The sequence below is a fragment of the Balaenoptera musculus genome, chromosome 8, assembly GCF_009873245.2.
Source record: "Balaenoptera musculus isolate JJ_BM4_2016_0621 chromosome 8, mBalMus1.pri.v3, whole genome shotgun sequence".
NCBI lineage: Eukaryota > Metazoa > Chordata > Mammalia > Artiodactyla > Balaenopteridae > Balaenoptera > Balaenoptera musculus.
This window is the reverse complement of record NC_045792.1, coordinates 76,496,168-76,515,856: the sequence shown is the minus strand read 5'-3', so window position 1 is coordinate 76,515,856 and position 19,689 is coordinate 76,496,168. Positions and strand designations below refer to the sequence as shown.

At 35.0% G+C, this 19,689-nt stretch overlaps 1 protein-coding gene across 2 annotated transcripts in view; it reads right to left on the bottom strand.

Moving 5' to 3' along the window:
- Positions 1–19,689, bottom strand: part of LUZP2 (leucine zipper protein 2) — a 451,490-nt gene that overhangs the window by 297,251 nt on the left and 134,550 nt on the right. The gene's annotated exons all lie outside the window — the stretch shown is intronic.

Here is a 19,689-nt window from a genome sequence, read left to right as displayed (position 1 = left end):
CACTTGCAGTTCATTTCCCACATAATAATCCACAATATCCCCTGAACCTCTATGCAAAACATAGTTATGTAAAACACTTTAAAACAGAAAAGCTGCAATATTGATATCATTGTGTCAGAACATGCACAGACAGCTGTTTCCCAAGTCCTTTATCAGTTCTTTTAAGGTGCTTGAAGTAATGAAATCGTACATAATTATAATTCTAACTACATGCATATATTTAACAAAAGACCGATTTTTGTCTTAACCTCTGACAAAAGTCCCTGTTGGCGCAACTGAGCTCAAGGTCTTAATTATACCAGTGTGAAATTGAAACGAAGAGGTCAAAATGAAAACTTCTTTTCCATGGTTTATTGCCACTTCACAATAAAACAGCTTTGCGTTCAAATGAATCATGAGTCTTTCTTTTATATTTTTTCTGCAGCACACTAATCTTTCAATACAGTGAAATTATATATTTTGACACAGTGAAATTATATAGGAGTTTGTTTTTGTCTATTTATGGCTCATTGCATGTTAATTATGGATGACTCAGAATAAATATTCACCCCAAATGTGAAAAAAGGTAGATTAAAAACCAAGGTACTTCTTTTATTTTGCTAAGAAGAACTTTATCTGTTTCTCAATACATTCAAAAAGTTAAGAAAAAAAATGAATGTATTTGTTTATAAAAGTAAAATCATTAATCTTTTACTTCTAAGAAATTTTTAATGATGAGGAAAATATTTCAGCTACAAGGACGTTCAACAGAGCATTTTCTAATAGTACACTATGTGAAATTAGTTAAGTAAAGTATTAAGCATATATTACTGAATATTAATTAAATGAATCTTCATATGGTCTTACTAATTGGTTTCTGTACCTATATATCATCTTCCTTTCAGTTCCTTCCTATCTTGGGGCCACCTCTTTACACGTGTACCTCTTCTCCTCCACATTTTGCTCAATGACTTAGTAGTAGAGCTAAGATTATATCCAGAGAATTGCTAAAATTGTTTAAATGGTTTTACTCAAACTCAAGTTAAAATAGTTAAATTTCAAAATGAAGTCAGTAAATACATTAGTACCTGATACTCTATCCTCCCTGTGTGGACATCACTTCACAGGGAGAGTAAATTATCCACTCTCTCTTCTATATAATATTTTCTCTTAAAACACAGACTTGCCACAAATTATATGCCATTAAAAAACTATCTTAGGAAAACAAACACACAAGCAAATAAATGCTCTTAGCCTCAAAGTATCATCTGGTTATTGTCCAATATCTCCAGTTCATTTTGTAATAAAATTTCTTGAAAGAATTATCTATAATCCAGTATCTTGTTTTTCCTACTCTGTCCCAGACTCACATCATTTGTGCTTTCATCCCAGGGCTCTTTTCTAATACATTTTTAGAAAATTCTTACTGATCTGTAGATTACTGAAATGAATGGTCAGTTCTCAATTCACATCTTACTTTGACCCATGGGCAACATACATTTTTTCCCAGCTTTATTAAGGAATAACTGACAAAGAGAATTGTGTATATTTAAAGTGTACAGCATGATGATTTGATACACATACGCATTGTGAAATGATACCATGATCAAGATAATTAACACAACCATCACCTCACATAGTTAGCTCTGTGTGTATGTTGAGGACGCTTAAGATCTACTCTTAGCAAATTTCTAGTATACAATACCATATTATCTTCTTCTCAAAACTTTCTTCACTTGGCTTTCACGATCTGATCACTTTTGTTTTTCTTCCTGCCTCAATGTGCATTACTTTTTACTCTCTGCTGTATTTCCTTCTCATGTGCCCAACCTTAGGGATAGAGGGCACTAGGAATGCCCCATATCAGTTAGAGGACTTGTCTCTTCTGCTACTCTCCACTCTTTATATAATCTCAGCTAATCTCATGGCTGTAAATGCCACAGCTATGCTAAAGACTCAAATTAACACATGTAGGACTACTTCCCTGAATTCAACTTATTGAATTGGAATTGGAAAGTGACTACTGACATCTTCACTTGGATGCATAATGGGTATGTAAAACATGGAAAGTCCCCCAAACCTAGTGGCTTTTCTCTCAATATTCCTCTTCTGAGTATAATACCAACAACTTTTAGTTACTCAGGCCAAAAAAAGAAAACCTTTATAGTTTCCCTTGATTCATCCCTCTCACTTTTAATATTCAATTAGACCAAAACTATCACGAAAGCCATTTAAAAATATATTTAGAATCTAATAACGTATATCCATTGCTACCAATATCATCCAAACTACCATCATCTTTTCTTGCCTATTTTATTGCTTTAGACTCCTAGCTGGGCCCCATGCTTCTTCCCTGCTCCACCTAGAGGCTATTCTCAGAACAGCAGTTAGAGTGATTTCTGAATCTGTGTCACACCCCATCTCTCCTCTGATCAGAATTCCTATTTGTCTCCGAGGCCCCAGATAATCTCCTCCCCACCACTACTCCTTTTCTGACCTAGTTCCTTAATTCCAACCTTTGATACAATTATAAATTTTCCACAGGAAACATATACTACTATTATAGTAAAAAATAATCAGTAATCAATAATCAAGTTATTTAAAGTATTAACACTTTAGCTCTTTTACAATCAAGTGGCTTGACCTCTGCTATGCATCTGAGATGACATCATCTGCAAGTGTAAAAAGTGTCAACATTCAAAGCATAATAAATATGTATTATATAGAAACAAATTTGAAGATTTTTTAATATGTGAATCACTGTCCTGAAAGATCAACTTCTTCAACTCCTCCTTATGAAATCATTATGCATCTCTCAGTTTAGGCTTCAATCACTGTTCACCTAGAATACTGAACTCTAGCCTTACCTCCTACTAATACAAACTCTTTTCATTTATCTTTCACTTTGCCATGAGGACATATGCACAGTTTCTTAAATATTATCTACAGATCTTCACATTTGATCTTTTCTATTTTCCTACAAGTGGAATATTATTTTCCTTCCTTCTACGTGTACGTAAACACGAAATATTCTTCACAGTCTACCTAAGATGATAGCTCCTCTATTAATTTTCTCATTTTGAATTACCTGTCCTCTGAGGATCCCCTTGTTAAACTTTAAGTCTTTTAACATATTCTTCCTGGAATTATTCATATCTTCTTAACTTAATAATAAGATGCTTTAAAGGAATCTCTGTGGCAGAAGATATAATGCAATGAACTTGGACATTGGTTTCATATTAGTCAAAGGGTACAAAGTTTCACTTATGAAAGATGAATAAGCCCTAGAGAGCTACTGGTCAGTATAGTGCCTATACTTATCAATACTGTACTGTAGACTTAAAGGCTTGGTAAGAGGGTAAATCTTATGTTAATTTTTTTATCAAATAAACAAATAACTAAAAAGTCCAGTAGGAAACTTTTGTGGTGATGGGTATGTTTATAGCATAGATTGTGGTGATGCTTTCACTGATGTATCTTATCTCCCCACTCAACAAGTTGCATACATTAAGTATGTACTGTTTTTTATATGTCAGTCAATTATAGTTCAATAATGAGGTTTAAAAGACTTTGGTTAAAATTCCTCTTTTTGAAGATAAAATACTGTGGTAGAACCAACAAGATGTGTGTATGCGTTTGTTTGTAGATAGATAGATAGATAGATAGATAGATAGATAGATAGATAGATAGATAGATAGATAGATGATAGACAGATAGAGAGAGAGAGATTTGAAACAAAATGGCTCATGCTACTATAGAGTCTTGGCAAGTCCAAAATCAATAGGGTAGGCGAGCAGGCTAGAAACCGAAGAACAGTTGCAGTTCAAGTCCAAAGGCAGTCTGCTAACAGAATTTCTTCCTGCTTGGGGAAGTCAGTCTTTCTCTAGTAAGGTCTTCAACTGATTGAATGCAGTTCATTCACAGTATGGAAGGTAAATTGCTTTACTCAAAATCTACTGATTTAATTATTAATCTCATTTTAAAAATACCTTCACAGAAATATCTAGAATAATGTTTTAGCAAACCTCTAGTTACCATGGCCTAGTCAAGCTAACACAAAATTAACCATTATAGGGAATTCCCTGGTGACCCAGTGTTTAGGGCTCTGCGTTTTCACTGCTGTGGGCCTGGGTTCAGTCCCTGGTTGGGGAACTATGGTCCCACAAGCTGCACAGCACAACCAAAAATAAAAAATAAAAAAATTAATCATAATAAATTCTATGTTTGAAAAATTTTAATTTTCAGTTTCTCCATTTTTAGAATGAAGATGACTACATTTATTTTACCTGGTTATTGTGAAGCCTTAAATACACAGCATATGCAAATTGCTGGCCCAGTAATAAAGCAGGTATTGAGCAAAAATCACCCCTCCACCTCAGCCTTTGGTAAAAGCCCATTAAATTCAATACACCTAACAGGTCCTGTTTTAGTTTCTCTCTGTGTGTGTGTGTGTATTTGTCTGTTTGTGTCCACATGTTTATGTACTTGTCAGCTAAATGGTCATCCCTGATCTAGGCACTTTAGCAAGTGGAACAAAAAACATAATTCCTACTCTCAATGAGCTAATGAGCTCCTACAGAGTGAACTAATATGCTGCTAATAGAAAACAGGGAAAAAACAATCTATCAAAAGATGCCATGTTGAAAATAATTGCCTATTATTTCAGAGTATAGTTCATGGTCCAGTCAGTTAATGTGAGCTGCGTAATGCTACTGAAATATAGTTTATGAAGTAAATGAAGCAAAACAGGCATGTACTTATAATCACTGAACTGCTGGAAAGCATAAAGTGATATGAAAAGGAAGGAGAAAAGACAAGAACAAAGACTTGGAGAAGGACATGGCCTTGGTGTTTGAGAACAAGAAGGGAGAGAAGGAACTAAAGAGTTTTTAAGTGGCTATAGAACCTGTACTGGGCACTTCACAAGTTATTTATTCTTTTATAAGAAATGAGGAATTGAGTCTTACAGAAGTTAAGAAATTTGCCCAAGGTAACGAAGTTAAGAAGACAGTTTATGATTCACATTAATCCAAAAGTATTCAGATTTCCAGTTTAAGAAGTCACAAGCTCTCATCTTAACGTTTAAACACAAATTTTGCTGGATCTAAATCCTACATGCTTATGCAAGAATCCAGAGCTGTGCAAAGAACCTTCAAGTATTTCTTAAGTCCCTAAGGGATAACTTGGTGAGTGTTCATTAATCATTTTGGGCTTCATTGCTTCTGGCCTCAGGAATCTGACTTCTTCCACTACTGGCTTCTGCCTCTTCAATTTTACACCACAGAAGAGCTCCCTCCTATTAATTCTATGATGGCTCGTCAGAATGTTTTAAAATGTACTGAATGAAACAGTCACAGTTGCCCTCTTTATCTTGTTCATTTGGGGTGTGTGTGTGTGTGTGTGTGTGTGTGTGTGTGTGTGTGTGTGTGTGTCTTGGGGTGGTGCTTAACTCCACCCCGAATATCAGAGAAATGTGTTTTGATGATTTGAAAAATAAGAGGAATTTTGCTAGTTTTTTGTGGAATGTACTAAGTACCTGGATAATGGATTTAAGGTGATTTAAATTAATGTTATTTTAGCTCACCTGATATTTTTGACTCACACTTCTGTTTCATGAGGAGACTGACTGATAGGACTAACACTCCATGCTGACTAAGATATGTGTACAACACATACCTTCACGTGGAGGCATTGCCACATCTAGCCAATTCATTTTGAGCAAAAGGCCATGACACTGATGAAAATTTGGTTGCAGAAGTGAGACCAGTACAATTTGGGAAAAAACAAAGGGTTGTGAATAGAGGAATTTGACTTTGTTTTCCAGAAAGCCTTAATAGTCCTGAACAGATATAGGCTGGTCAGCAGAAGGAAGAAAGCAGCAAAATGCAATCTCAGTATTTGTTACAGAGATTAATTTATTGCTGGTCCTCAAGAAGATATAAACACCGAAAGGGCAGAGAGGTGCTTTTTAAAAATCAGTTTAACTCTATAAACTCCTGAAAATGAAGTGAATTTATTTCTGAAGTGGAGGACATATAGTCACTCAAGTCTCCAGCAATTTAGGAAATAATAATAATAATAATATTATCCCAAGTTTGGAAATACAATGTGTGACTTGAGATTATAAGTTAAAACAGACTGAGAGGAAGACTTTTTGCCCCTGATAGAAATAACCTTTTATCAGAACTGTAGCCCCACCACCCAGACCCCAGAAATGAAACTCCTGACTTAGGAGATGACACCCATGACTATCACTGAAGGCACAGTAGCAAAATAGAACAGAGATGTAAATTACCTAAAGCCAAAATATGACAGTGACTCTTTGAACACTTGAAAAGCCCAGACTTTAAGTTCATTAACATTTATAAATAGTACTTCAGTGACGAGAAATTTATGAAAAAGAGAATATGACTGAAGATTCAGATTGAGGGTCCTTCACATTAAGACCATCTGAAATTGGAAATTTAATACTCACACAGACTCCATTAAGCCAAAGTCTTCCTCACTCCCCAACCATTTAGAAGGCTTAACCAGACTTAGGATACGCTCCAAGTGAGGTCAGATTGAGCCAGCACTTATAGAAATTAGCCTCTTCAAGAGAAGTTGCCCTTAAAGAGAATAAGTAAGAAAGATGGCCATGATCCGAACTACCCCAAATGGGCTCTTTGGGCTCCTTGGGGAAATATGACCTATTTAGCCAGCCACTTTAAAGTGTGTGGGACAGATTATACTGGGAGGACTCAGTCTGGCCATCCACCAGTCACTATTTCTTGGTGGGGAGGGTAAGGTCCAAAGAATGGAAATTAGTTTTCTTTATTCAGAAAAGCTTTATACAGGAGAAAAATACGTCAAAGTACACGTATGCTGCTTTTTGAAAGTTTGCTTTATGCCACTTTGTTTTTACACAAGACCTAGATTAGTGCTTGTTTTCACTAACTGAAAGATTTTTGAAGAGGATTTTTGCTTTTAGAAAAGGTACAAAGCAAAGTAAACAGCATACAGATACCCCCAGCACTGACAGTGGCATCGCCAAGCTCCCTCCCACTAACTATACTCAGCATGTCGGCATCATGCCACCATAGCCTTCGTCTGTGTCTCTGAGCATCTGTGCTTTATCTCGATTTATTTTGTGCATCTTTTATCAAATGTGTCCTAAGGTAATTGCTTCTGTGCTTTAAACCATTTCAGCTTACAAAAGGTTTCATAGAGACACTCTACCTTCAGATAGTGGGGGAAACCTGTATTAAGTATGTCCTTCCCATATTTTGCCTTTCCTCAACTTTTAAGTAGCTGTTCAGGCTTTATTCTTGGTTATATTACAAGAGATTAGTAACAGGAAGAGAAACACATTCTCTACAATCCCTTTATTGGAAAGAGGAAACCCCAATAATGACTGAAAATCAATTCCTCATTGGTTTGTTGGAAAATATTTGGAGGGATCCATTAATGAAAGCAAATTGAGGGATATTTCTTGCTCACCTGACTTTGTAGATAGGACAATTTAATAACAGTCATTTTAATTTATTCATAGAGCCCTTATAGTTTCAATTTCTACTATTTACATTGTTCTCAGGATCATTACCCAATTCTGATCCATAGCCTCCACTATGGACTCTCACTCATATCTGACTCCTTCACCATGGCACGTTCACTCTCAGAGGCTTGCAGTTCTACTTGCGCCTTAGCTTCTGGAAGTAACTTCCCATCTCAGGCTGACCATATATGGCCATATAAATTAGAATTTATATGTAATCTACCTCATGTATTAGTTTCACAGGATGCTAAAGATTGTTCATGTAAATTATTGGATGGGTAGGAGGAAGGGAGATCACTGGCTACACACACCAGATCAAGCTGAATTATTTTAGAACTCATCCTCTGAATGTGTAATATATATATATGAAAGAGAGAGAGAGAGGGGAAGACAAGGGGGAGGAGGAGGAGAAGAAGAGGAAGAAGCAGAAGCAGAAGCAGAAGAAGAAGAAGAAGAAGAAGAAGAAGAAGAAGAAGAAGAAGAAGAAGAAGAAGAAGAAGCAGAAGAAGCAGAAGCAGAAGAAGCAGAAGAAGCAGAAGAAGAAGCAGAAGAAGAAGCAGAAGCAGAAGCAGAAGAAGAAGCAGAAGAAGCAGAAGCAGAAGAAGCAGAAGAAGCAGAAGAAGCAGAAGAAGAAGAAGAAGAAGAAGAAGAAGAAGAAGAAGAAAAAGAAGAAGAAGAAGAAGGAGGAGGAGGAGGAGGAGGAGAAGGAGAAGAAAGGGAAGGAGAAGGAGAAGAAGGAGAAGAAGAGGAGGAGGGAGGGAGGGGAGGGGAAGGGGAAGGGAGAAAAGAAAAGGAGGAAGAAGGGGAGGGGAAGAAGAAAGGGATCAGGGAGAGACTTGAGACCTGGGAGGCTGAAAAATAGATTTTTAATCTAGGGAAAAAACCCTGTGTTTATTAGTGCTAATTAGATGATATTGAAGGCTAATGTTAATAAAAAACAATTTGCCACCATGGTGAAACAAAGGGATGAAGTAGTCACAACTAGCAGGTTGCATAATGGATAAGCACATGAATACATGTGCAGTCAACAGAAATTTAAAAAGTGGGGAAGCTCTAGGCTTATAAAGATAAGGGAAGACCAGCTTTGGGAATGTTGAATTGAAGATGATGTATACAATTAAACAGCAAATTGTTTTTGCATCAGTGGTGAACATTAATCTGGCACTAAGATCAGAATTAGGTTACAGAATTAAAAGTCATACTAGAGAAGATAAGTAAAGCCATAGGATTTGTGCAGAAGGAGGTTGGCATAGCCAAGAATGGATTCTCAGAGGTAAAAAGGGACTGACATAGCAGGTGGAGAAAGGAGGTTCGAAAGATAACACACCAGTGAACAATGATCGAAATGAAGACAGATGGTTTGGTAAGACTGTTTCCTCCAACCACCTTGCCTCCTTAAAATGATTGGTGGTAAGGATGGGGGGTACTGTATAGCTCTTGAATAGCAGAGTACTCAGGGGGAAAACACGAGATTAAAAAATATATATATAGAATATATATATATATATGTATAGTTGTTTGATATTTTGGTTACAATATAAAGGGCAAAATGATTGAAGCAATTAAATTACAAAACAACGATAGTATCTCAGAAATAATGAGAGACAGTCATATGGAGAGCTATCATCCTCGAGATAAAATAAACAAAACAAAAAAGATCAATAATTTAATTAGAGGAACTTAGATAATAGCATAAGCCACATACCCAAAGTGGTGTTGATTTTTGTTTCTCTCTGTGTGAGTGATTTGCAATTAGTAAAATGTTTAGCATATAATTACATTTTACTTTATTTCATCAAGTTGAAAACAATCTACTTTTTCATGAGAGAAAATAATTTCCAGAACTTCCCTGGGATTGTCATGTATTGGTTAAGCACTTATTCTTTGGAAAAACAATGCTATTAGTTTTCCATGAGTTTTTATTCAGTAGGAATTTTATTTTCTTTTTCATTCATTTAATCACTGGCTACATGCTAAGTCCTCATAATTTTATTTCTCTATAAATTTGATTAATTTATTTTACCAATTAAAAAAAAAAAACCTCAGTGAGTAAAGGCAGAAAGATAAAGCAACGTGCTGAATTAACTAGGTGCTAAATGAATTGAATAATGGAGGAGAATGGAGGAGAAACATCTCAGACTGAAGAAACAACTGCAAAGGCCCTTGAGTGAGGATGGGTGTAGCATATTCAAGAAACAGAAAGAGAAAGTCACAATGAGCATGGGGAAGAGTGGAATGAAATGAGATAGGAAACAATTCCTCACGTGGCAATCGGCCCACCTATTTTTTTTTTCTTTTTTGAGGCAAAAGAGAAACACACACACACAACTCATAAAAATCCCAACTGCAGAATACATAACCCCTCTACTAGAACTGAATTAGAACTTCGAAGGTGCTAAGTAATAAAAAGTTAATGGTGTTACTTCTTCATATGCAATTTAATTTAAAACAATAAATGCTAACCTATAGAATGAGTGTATGGAAGTCTAACAAAATACTGTTGTTTCTCATGATGACTACTACAGCATCTACTAAAGGAGTTCATCTGATGCCCATTCCTTCACTTCTTTCCTGCTAACATAACCATAATAACATTGTGGAGACCATGATCCCCCACTAAATACTTGCTTTCTCAGCTACCTTGCACCTTGGAGGAATCATCAGACACAGATATGGCCAATGAGACATCAGCAAAAGTCTTTTGAAGGGTTGTGGGAAAGCATTTGCTTTCCTGATGAAAGAGGACGAGAAGTGATTGGTACCATGCACAGTCAACCCCTCTTTCTTCCTTGAGCATGGATGTGGTGATTTCAGTGGAAGAAGTAATCTTGCAACCATGAAATTATAAAATAGAAGAGCAGAGGTTCAAATCCTAATATGGTAAAACATAAAGATAGAAAATCCTGATGGTATCATTGACCTGCTGAACCAATGCCAGTAACAGCACACCTCCTGACTTCTTGTTTAGATGAGGAAATTTAACCCAATGTGTTAAGACCTTGTTGGGCTTTCTGTCATGTAAAATTAAAAAAAAAATACACTAATATATATTTTAAACACTAATAAAATGAAGTGTTGTAAGTATTTGACATTTTTTTGTTGTTTTGGAAATCAAGTGTCAAATATCCAGTTACGCTTTATCATTTTTAAACATGCACAGTGCTTGTGCTCAGAGCTCAATGAACATAAACACAGAACACAGCATTCCTTGAGCTCTTACAGAAGCCAAACTAGTCCTTAAAGCTATAATAGATTGATACAATCACCTCAGCAACACTATGAGGATGGTGCTATTACAATTCATATTTTACAGATGAAGAACCAGAGGTTCAGAGTGTAACCAGCCCAAGGCCACACAAGTGTAATGAGTTGGGTCTGAACCCAGGTTTGTCTTCCTCCAGGGAGCCTGCTTCTAATCATTGTTTAGTACAGCCTCTGCCTCCTAAAATGAATGAGCCATTTAATTATATAAGGTTTAACGGACCAAATTAATGAGAGTTTACATACACTTTTTTTTATGGAAAAAGAGGAAAACAGAATGACTCTCTCTAAGGATACACACACACACACACAATTTATATATTCAAGTTAAGTGTTCTTGCTTACTTTTTGAAGTTGTCTACATAATTATTACTTAATACTGTCTCAGGGAATAACTATAACAGCATAACAAAGTGCCAAATAATAGCACCATTGAAATTGGAAACAGCCAAGTAACATATATGTTTTAATTTTTGTGAAAGCTATTTTAAGGAACAAAAGTACTGACAGATTGTTAATAGACCAAACAGGTATTCTGCTAATTAGATAACCTGAACACAGTATGCTTCTCTTTGTTTTGGATCCTAAAATTTCCGGAAATGTTTGAGCACAAGGATGGCAGCTGTCAAATGCTCTTCTTGATTTAAAGGTTCTCCCATTGCTACAGCCTAATTCCAGAGCCCTGTGTACCCAAGAAACCCCTGACAACTTACATTTTAAAGGAACGTGAGTGGCTATAGGCCTGCATCTTATAATTGTGCAAAGAACTAATTTGATATCAAGGGGATCTTTAAACAAAATGAGACAATTGTGCTGCAATATATTAAAAAAAAGTATCCTGTAATTTTTTGTTTACCAATGGAAAGGGGAAAAAAGGTGAAGATTGTTGAATATCTGACTGTACCATTGTCTATGGCCTTTCTCTTTGAAAATATATTTTCTTTCTCTCTCAAATTTGCAACAGGCATAACTAGTTTGATAGTAAGCTGAGAATGCAGATTATTACTGGATACAATGCCAGCAGGCTACACAGTAACTAATACTATATGTAAACATGTTTGGAATTTAGAAGAAAAATTTTAAATTAGAGTTAGAAAAATAAAAAGACACAAGCCAGGAAAGATAACAAAATGGGCATTGAAATCACCGGTCTATGAAGTGATTTCCACTAAATGGTCACTTATCCCTGAGTCTTCAGCCCAATAAAAATGTAGGTACGTATGCTGTACCTTTCTCAATTGTTTTGTTTTTTATCTTAAATGTTAGTAGGTATTTCACTTTTGCTGTTTTGCTTGTACTTGGTTCTAGCAAGATTTCACTGAGATTACAAAAAAAAAAAATAAGACAGAGACCCAAACTAAACTAAAAAAAAAGAAAGAATCAAGAAATTTATATACTGACATAGTCAAGACCTGTCTTCCTTTCTGATTTAGTTTCCTGTGATCTAATACTTATTGATCTGGCTACCCGAACGCTAATGTCAATGTCAATGTTCATGCATGTCTATCCCCTGTTTGAGCCCTCCATTTGATTGTTCTTTCATTTGCCTTGTGATCTGCTTGTAGGGTTAAAAAAAAAAAAAAAAAAAAACAGGTGCATAAAGCAAATGATTCACTGCAAATCAACTTATCATTTTAGCCATCCATTCTAGCTGCATCCATATGGTTTGGATAGCTGAGCAAAAAAAAAAAAAAACAGAATTGCAAAAGGAGAGAGTATGTGTAGCATTCTACTTGATGCAGCATGAACTGGAGGAGGGTAACAGATGAGGATTTACCCTTCATTGCACAGTTGTAAAGAGCATCTGAGTGGGCTGTACTGAAAATCCCAGGAAAAGCAGACTGTGAAGGACTCACCCTCTTGCTGTTCTTACAGCCCTTATCTGATAGTTGCACTTGTTAGTGTTTAAGCAGGCTCAGCTGCCAGGAATTGACATTGTAGAAACACAAGAAAGAGCCAAAAATTTATTTCATCCAAAGAAGAGACAATAGGAGTGTTGGCTGAAAAGTATGTAAGTCTAGGGTTTTGCACACTTTCAAAGGAAAGCAGGAGGGAGTGGAATTATTTTCCCTGAATACTCAGTCCTGGGATGGGCGTTATTGAATCTACACAAGTGATGACTAGTTATGGAGAACAAATGTAAAAATTGCCTGTGTATTTGGGAATAGTGTCATGTGGAAGAGGAAATATAATTTGTCTTATGTAGCCCTGGAGTTTAGGCTGATGTAGTACCAATTGTATAGGTGGAGGACAATTGCAGTGTTGAATGTAGTAAGAATACTCTATTAATTACAATTAACCCCGAGTAAAATGTACAACCATGGGGAACATAGAGTTTCCTATCACTGGAGGTATTCAACAAGAAACTCCAACAAAGATGTTGTACAGAATGTTCCATCTTAGATGTCTCTTCCAACAATTAGTGACTAATTTGTGTATTAAATATGAAATAAGGATAACACGACAAATCTACTTTCTCCTACTTGCCCTACAAAGCAAGTGCCCAGGAGTTGTTCAGGATCATTTGACAAACCTTGTTATTGATTATTCACTGGCTCTCAAGGTCAATGAGTAGGGCCCATGTAGTTGGCATGAGGTAGGAAGAAGTTTTAAGGGATACCAAAATCTGCATTGTGAATTGGAAGAACATGAACACTTCCTTAGTAGTATTTACATGGGGCATGTATCTTTGTTTTGTAATCTAATGGAAACAACCGGTTCCCAGTTCTTGGTTTACCAATAATTCTTGTACCTATGGAGCTATTTTCCTTTCTCTAGTGCAAGTCAGCCATCAAATTGTCCTGCTTTTGACCTACTAGAGACTTGAGGACACGGGGAGGGGGAAGGGTAAGCTGGGACAAAGTGAGAGAGTGGCATGGACATATATACACTACCAAATGTAAAATAGATAGCTAGTGGGAAGCAGCTGCATAGCACAGGGAGATCAGCTTGGTGCTTTGTGACCACCTAGAGGGGTGGGATAGGTAGGGTGGGAGCGAGGGAGATGCAAGAGGGAAGAGATATGCGGATATATGCATATGTATAGCTGATTCACTTTGTTATAAAGCAGAAACTAACACACCATTGTAAAGCAATTATACTCCAATAAAGATGTTAAAAAAATTTTTTTTAACTAAAAAAAATTGTCCTGCTTTTAATTTTGAAGTATTTCTGAATTCTTGTGCATCCTTAATCCCCTTTCAATCTGTATTTTCAATTCTAATAATTTCGGCGTCATCATGTTTTATCTAGACTTTAGCCATTCAGAATTCTCTTGACCGCCCCACTGTGAAAGTGTGATATTTAAATTCAACTATGAGCATATTACCCTCTCATATAAAATCATTTAATAGTTCCCGACTTTCCAATGCAGGGGAAAAAATCTTGCCACCCCTATATATGTCTCTTTGGCTTGAAGATTATTTTGGGCTGATTGTTTTTAAAGAAAAAAAAAAAAAAGACTCAGGTAGAGGTTTTACCTCTTCACCTTAACTATCTAAAAGAATTTAGATAAAGGGCCTGTTTCAGGAAGAACTATCACCATAAACAACTGAAGTATAAAATGAATTAGCTGTGCTAGACTGGGGGAAACTTAGCAAGGCCTTTCTGATCAAAAGTCCTCTTTGTGTCCCAGAGAGGGACTTGTCTCTGCATGGCCCAGCAAACATTTGTTTACCAAACATTTGCTTTTTTGCATGTTCCTGTAAATTGTCCTCCTTCCCTTTGAAGTCCCATACCCTTCTCCTTCTCTCAGATGGCATATAAGTTTCAATTGCCTAACTTGTCCTTGAGCCCCATATTCTTATGAAATCCCCAAACATACATAATTAAATTTGATTTTTTTCCTGTCAATCTGTCTCATGTCAATTTAATTCTTAGATCAGCCAGAAGAACCTACAAGGGTAAAGGAACGTTTATTTCCTCCCCCACACCACAAAAGAGGTTTCCAAACAGTTCTAGATGTGGAACTACGTATTCAAATAAAATTGGATATGAGAAGTTTCAGTGTATTGAAGGAAGATTTCAATAGGGGAAGCACAGGGAATTTTTTTAGGGTGGTGAAACTGTTTTGTATGATAATGATACTATACTTGCAGATACATGATACTAAAAATTTGTCAAAACCCATAGAATCTACTGTTCAAAGAGTTAACATTAATGTGTACAACTTTAAAAATAATCAGGGGATCTTAGGATGAAAGGCAGAATGTGAAAAAACAATCTAACTGTACTACAGTTATACCAGATAAAGGCATATGTTTACTAACAAAAATCATAATCTTAAAATGTTGAAAGTTTTACCTGTTTATAAAGCTAATGAGTAATTTATTTTCGAACCATTTGATTTTAACAATATTTTGCAATTGGTTATTCTAAATAATAATTTCAACCTTATAAACATTTATTTCTGTACTTTAATTTGTATATTCAGTGTCAAGAGAATCTCTGATATTTGAAGATTAATCATTGTGAATGATAAAACATTTGGTATCTGTAAACTAAAAGTAGCAAGATGGCCTTCAATTAGACTGATCTGGAAGTTTTTAAGAAACTGAAATGTCTTTTTATGTGTTAGTGTTGAAACAGTAAATATGTCCTACTCACTTTCTTTAATTATTTTAATTAAACTCCTTTTTAAGGGAGATGATGAATGGTTCTTCAACCAACTTGTTTTAGTTTGTTTTTTTTTTTCCAGGATGAGCATGCCCATTGCAAATGCAATGACATTTTGAGATGTCCAACAATGCCATTTAAAAAAATCTCAGAAACCGTATTTCTGATTTTTTTCATATATTCACCCAAAATTATAAAAGTAAAATTCTTGTTGAGACCATATGTTCTTTCAATTTCCTAAATGAATTGTGTACTAAGCAAGGTGGTAACTCTGCAAGTGTGAATCTTCAAATTGAGCTCATTTAGACTGTTAAAAAATCAGCATCTCCTGGAAGTTGAGAAATCATGCTATATTAGAGAACCACTTAAGTAATGAATTTTTTTTCCTCTGGAAAAAATAGTGGTTTTTTTTTTTTTTTTGTCTCATTAGACAAATATGCACCACTACCTTTTCTCAGAAGAGACAATGCACTTCAATATAAAAAGGAAATTCTGTGAACTGAATGAATAAGCATTTTCAGAACTCTAATGAAAAACTGATGAACTCATAAAAGTGCTAACAAAAGATCAAGATGAAAAAAAAAATTAATTACATGGGACTGAGTGAACTGATGAGGATGAGTATAATTTGTGTGACTTTCTGTCTGAATTTAAAAAAAAAAAAAATCCCACAAGGACTCAGAGGCAAAGAATATACAAATCAATTTTCACTGCAAAGTAAAGGAGCTGTTACAGTGAAGGATTACTGGACTGAATGTCAATATTATGACATAGTATGAGTGTGTTTCATGTTTGGTAATTGCAATCATTGTTGCTTTTGTTGTGGTCATCCATGTACAATGCTTGGTGTCAGGCTATTTATCTCTTGTAAAAATAAAATACAGTGTGTGTGTGTGAAAAAAAAAAAAAAAAAGGAAATTCTGTAAATCATGTTGCACTTCATTAGAAATAAGTTTAGAAAATCAGCAATTTAAAAACAATAAAATTCATAATTTATGTCATTAACATTTTGTTAGTGACATCTTCATAACTACTAATGCTTATCTATACAACATCCCATGTCTGCTTAAGCATATTTCAATAACAACTTTAATAAGACCTGGAACTCCTACAATTTTCTAACATTGCTTTTACATCATTGTTACAAATGACTGTATTTTTCTCACCTTAATTGATATGCTAAAACTGTATCTAAATAAACACAAATTTTCTATCTTTTGGATATATTCCATGTTTTTATGGACAGTTGTAAATCATCTAAACTTTTATTCAGATATATCTCATACAATCTCAGTGTTCATATAAAATCATCAGATGTGTTACATACACAACCAGATGATAATGGAACGAGAAAGGAAAAGAGGTTTCAGGGTAAATGGAACTGCAGTGATTGAGAATTTATACAAGCGAGGTAATAGAATGCTCAAATGTTTCTTTTCTCTCTCTTATTTAATGCTATGAAATATAATCTAAGCCCTGCTTTAGCCATTTATTAAATTCTATAAATTTTGAATTTTCATTTTTTTTTTGCTGGTTTGCAATCTAGCTTGAGTAGTTCTGTCAACCAACTTTCTCCCTAGTAATTTTTTAGAAAATGTTCTTCTTTAAAATATCTTAGAATTTGGATTTTTCTGTTTTTTAAAACTTTTCTTGTTATTAATTTTTAATGCCACTTTTTTGTAGATGATAGGAGTTTAATCTGTACAAGTTATACTCTGGGGAATTTATGTTGGTTTTATACATATTTTATTGACAATTTTAAGGAAACTATTTATCTGATTTCTAGTTACCTAAGCTAATACACTATATATTGAAGCTATGTTTTTAAAAATGCTGTTTTCATACATACAATTTTGTTTTGTCCCTGGCTAATTAAATAAGATAGTTTCATAATACTTTAATGTTGTAACTCTCCATTCACTCTGTGCAGCTTTTGCTTATGAATTTTTATGCTTGGTAAGCCAAAAGATTTTATGACTTTACTCAGACTGCTGATATTTTTTTTCTAGTCATTAACCAGTCAGTAACCATTTTTACTTTCTACCTTATTGACTCAAATTTTGCTAGTGTTTCTTAAAATCTTTTTCATAATAAAAATGGACTTATCCTATTTTCATTCATTAAAATTACAAATATGTGTGGTCTTAGTTCTTTCATTTTACTTTATGTAATATAGTTTGTTTTTAAAGTTTGCTTTATTTTCTAACTTTTGTTAGAAACTTTTGTGTATGTGTGTGTGTTCATCTATGTGTGTGTGTGTGTGTGTGTATGAGCTCATCTCTGAAGAATGGACTGTTCAGAATGGTGCAGGAACAGTAAAGAACATTTAAATAACTTTAAAAGTAGTCCAGCAGGTGATGACTGTGGGCTAAACTAGAATGTTAGCTGTGTAGATCAAGAGAAGATAATGTGTTTTTAATGTGTGTGAATCTACTAAGGTTTTTTTCAAATATGTTTAGCATATCATGTACTCCCACAGTGGTATGAGTTACTATATGCCCCCATTTTATTCACGGGAAAAGGTACAGAGAAGTGACTCAAATCAAAAGACATAGATCTAGCATTTGAGCCCAGGCAGTGTAGGTTCAGAATACACACTCTTAACCCCTATACTACAAGTATATTGTGCTATCTATGCCCTATCTATGCCGGGATTCCATGCTGGTTCTTTCCAGTTATTACTTACTATTTTTGAATAGAGGATGTTCTTACCAGACCAGATATGCCCTGAAAAGTATTGCATTAATGACATAGAACTGGGGAGTAAGCTGTGGCTGAAAGCATCTACAATTTGAGATGCTGATGCTTACTCGGAACAACAGCACGTCATCAGTTAGGCAGATGATACACAGTGTTCTCTTGCAGCCTGCAGTCCCATTAGACAAATAAGAAAATCTTCCTGGTTCCCAGAGTCATCTCACTTATCCCAGCTTATTTATTTATTTTGGGAGTAGTAATTCACAGTCAATTGACTTCTTTTCAGCTGACAGTAATTAGCAGCTCCAGAGTAGACTGCCACCCAGTGTGTCTCCTTTGTCCTGCTGTACTAGCGATATGTTCTTGGTAAGGATGGTATATCTCTCTGTAGTTCATTTTTTTCCGGCCCCACTTTTCTTATCATTCTGCAATGTCACTAAGTGTTTGGATATGCTTTCAAAGCCTGCTTGCACCCCAGGCCTCGTATTTCAAGTAAAGTATTGCTGTGGGGTCCCTCAGGGTATTGAGATCCACTTTTAGTCAATGCTGTTGTGTGCCTCCAATGTCCTCCCTAGCACTCTGTGGTGATTTGTTCCAAGTTTCAAAGCATCTGACAGCCTCTCTTCTCTCCCAGTTTCATAAAAGATAAATTTCCTTCTTTTTTTTTCTTTTAGTTTCCTTTCAATTGTGTTAAAGAAGTCATTGAGCTAGAAATGCCAGTATTCTGACATCTTTAACCAAATTAGCATTAGTTTAATTTAAATTGATAACTTAGGGGAAAAAATAGCATACCCTGTAAACAAATATATTAAATATGACATACTTGACTCTGTCTAGTTTGGTGAAAAAATATGTTTTACTGTAGATCGAAATTTATATGTTATGGCTTGTAAATACATACACACCATTTTCCGATCTGATGTTTGACATCTTATATATTATATATGAAATACATATGCAAAACAAAAGTTGTTTTGTGTCATGCTATGCAATGGGAAGATGAAAGCAAGTGTTTGCATTTGGTTTTTGGTGGTAATTTTTAACAAAGTATACATAGTATCATTCCTTGTATTCACAGAAATAAAAAGTCAAATTGGTAGAATTATTATTTCACTTTCATCTTGATAATAATTTTTGAAGTAACAAGGATACTTTATGTTTAAAGATACTATGGTGACTAACAGGCCAAAGGAGAGACTGATTTCTTGAGAGACTGAGTTACAAGTGCATACATCTAATCTCTAGTACTTATCCTTCATCTTTGCTAGACTCAAAATAGACTCATCTTTGCTTGGCTGTTCAACAACAAAGAAAAAAAAGTAAAGCAATTGTTCCATTTGACGTTTTATTTTAAGAAAATAAAAGAATTGGGAGAAAAGGCCAGTGATGTCTTTAATTTTGTGAACACAGTCCCCTACTACTTCTCACTTGCGATCTCAGTTGCCTACAGGGACCAAGCAGGCAGGTAATACAAATAAATGAACAGACTCTCTGCACCATATTTTGAAAATTACCTTGTTTTTCTTACTATGTTACTTTATTCAATTTTTGGCTTTATTTTCTTAGACTTTGATCTAAGTCTTTATCAACATATAATTCTCAAA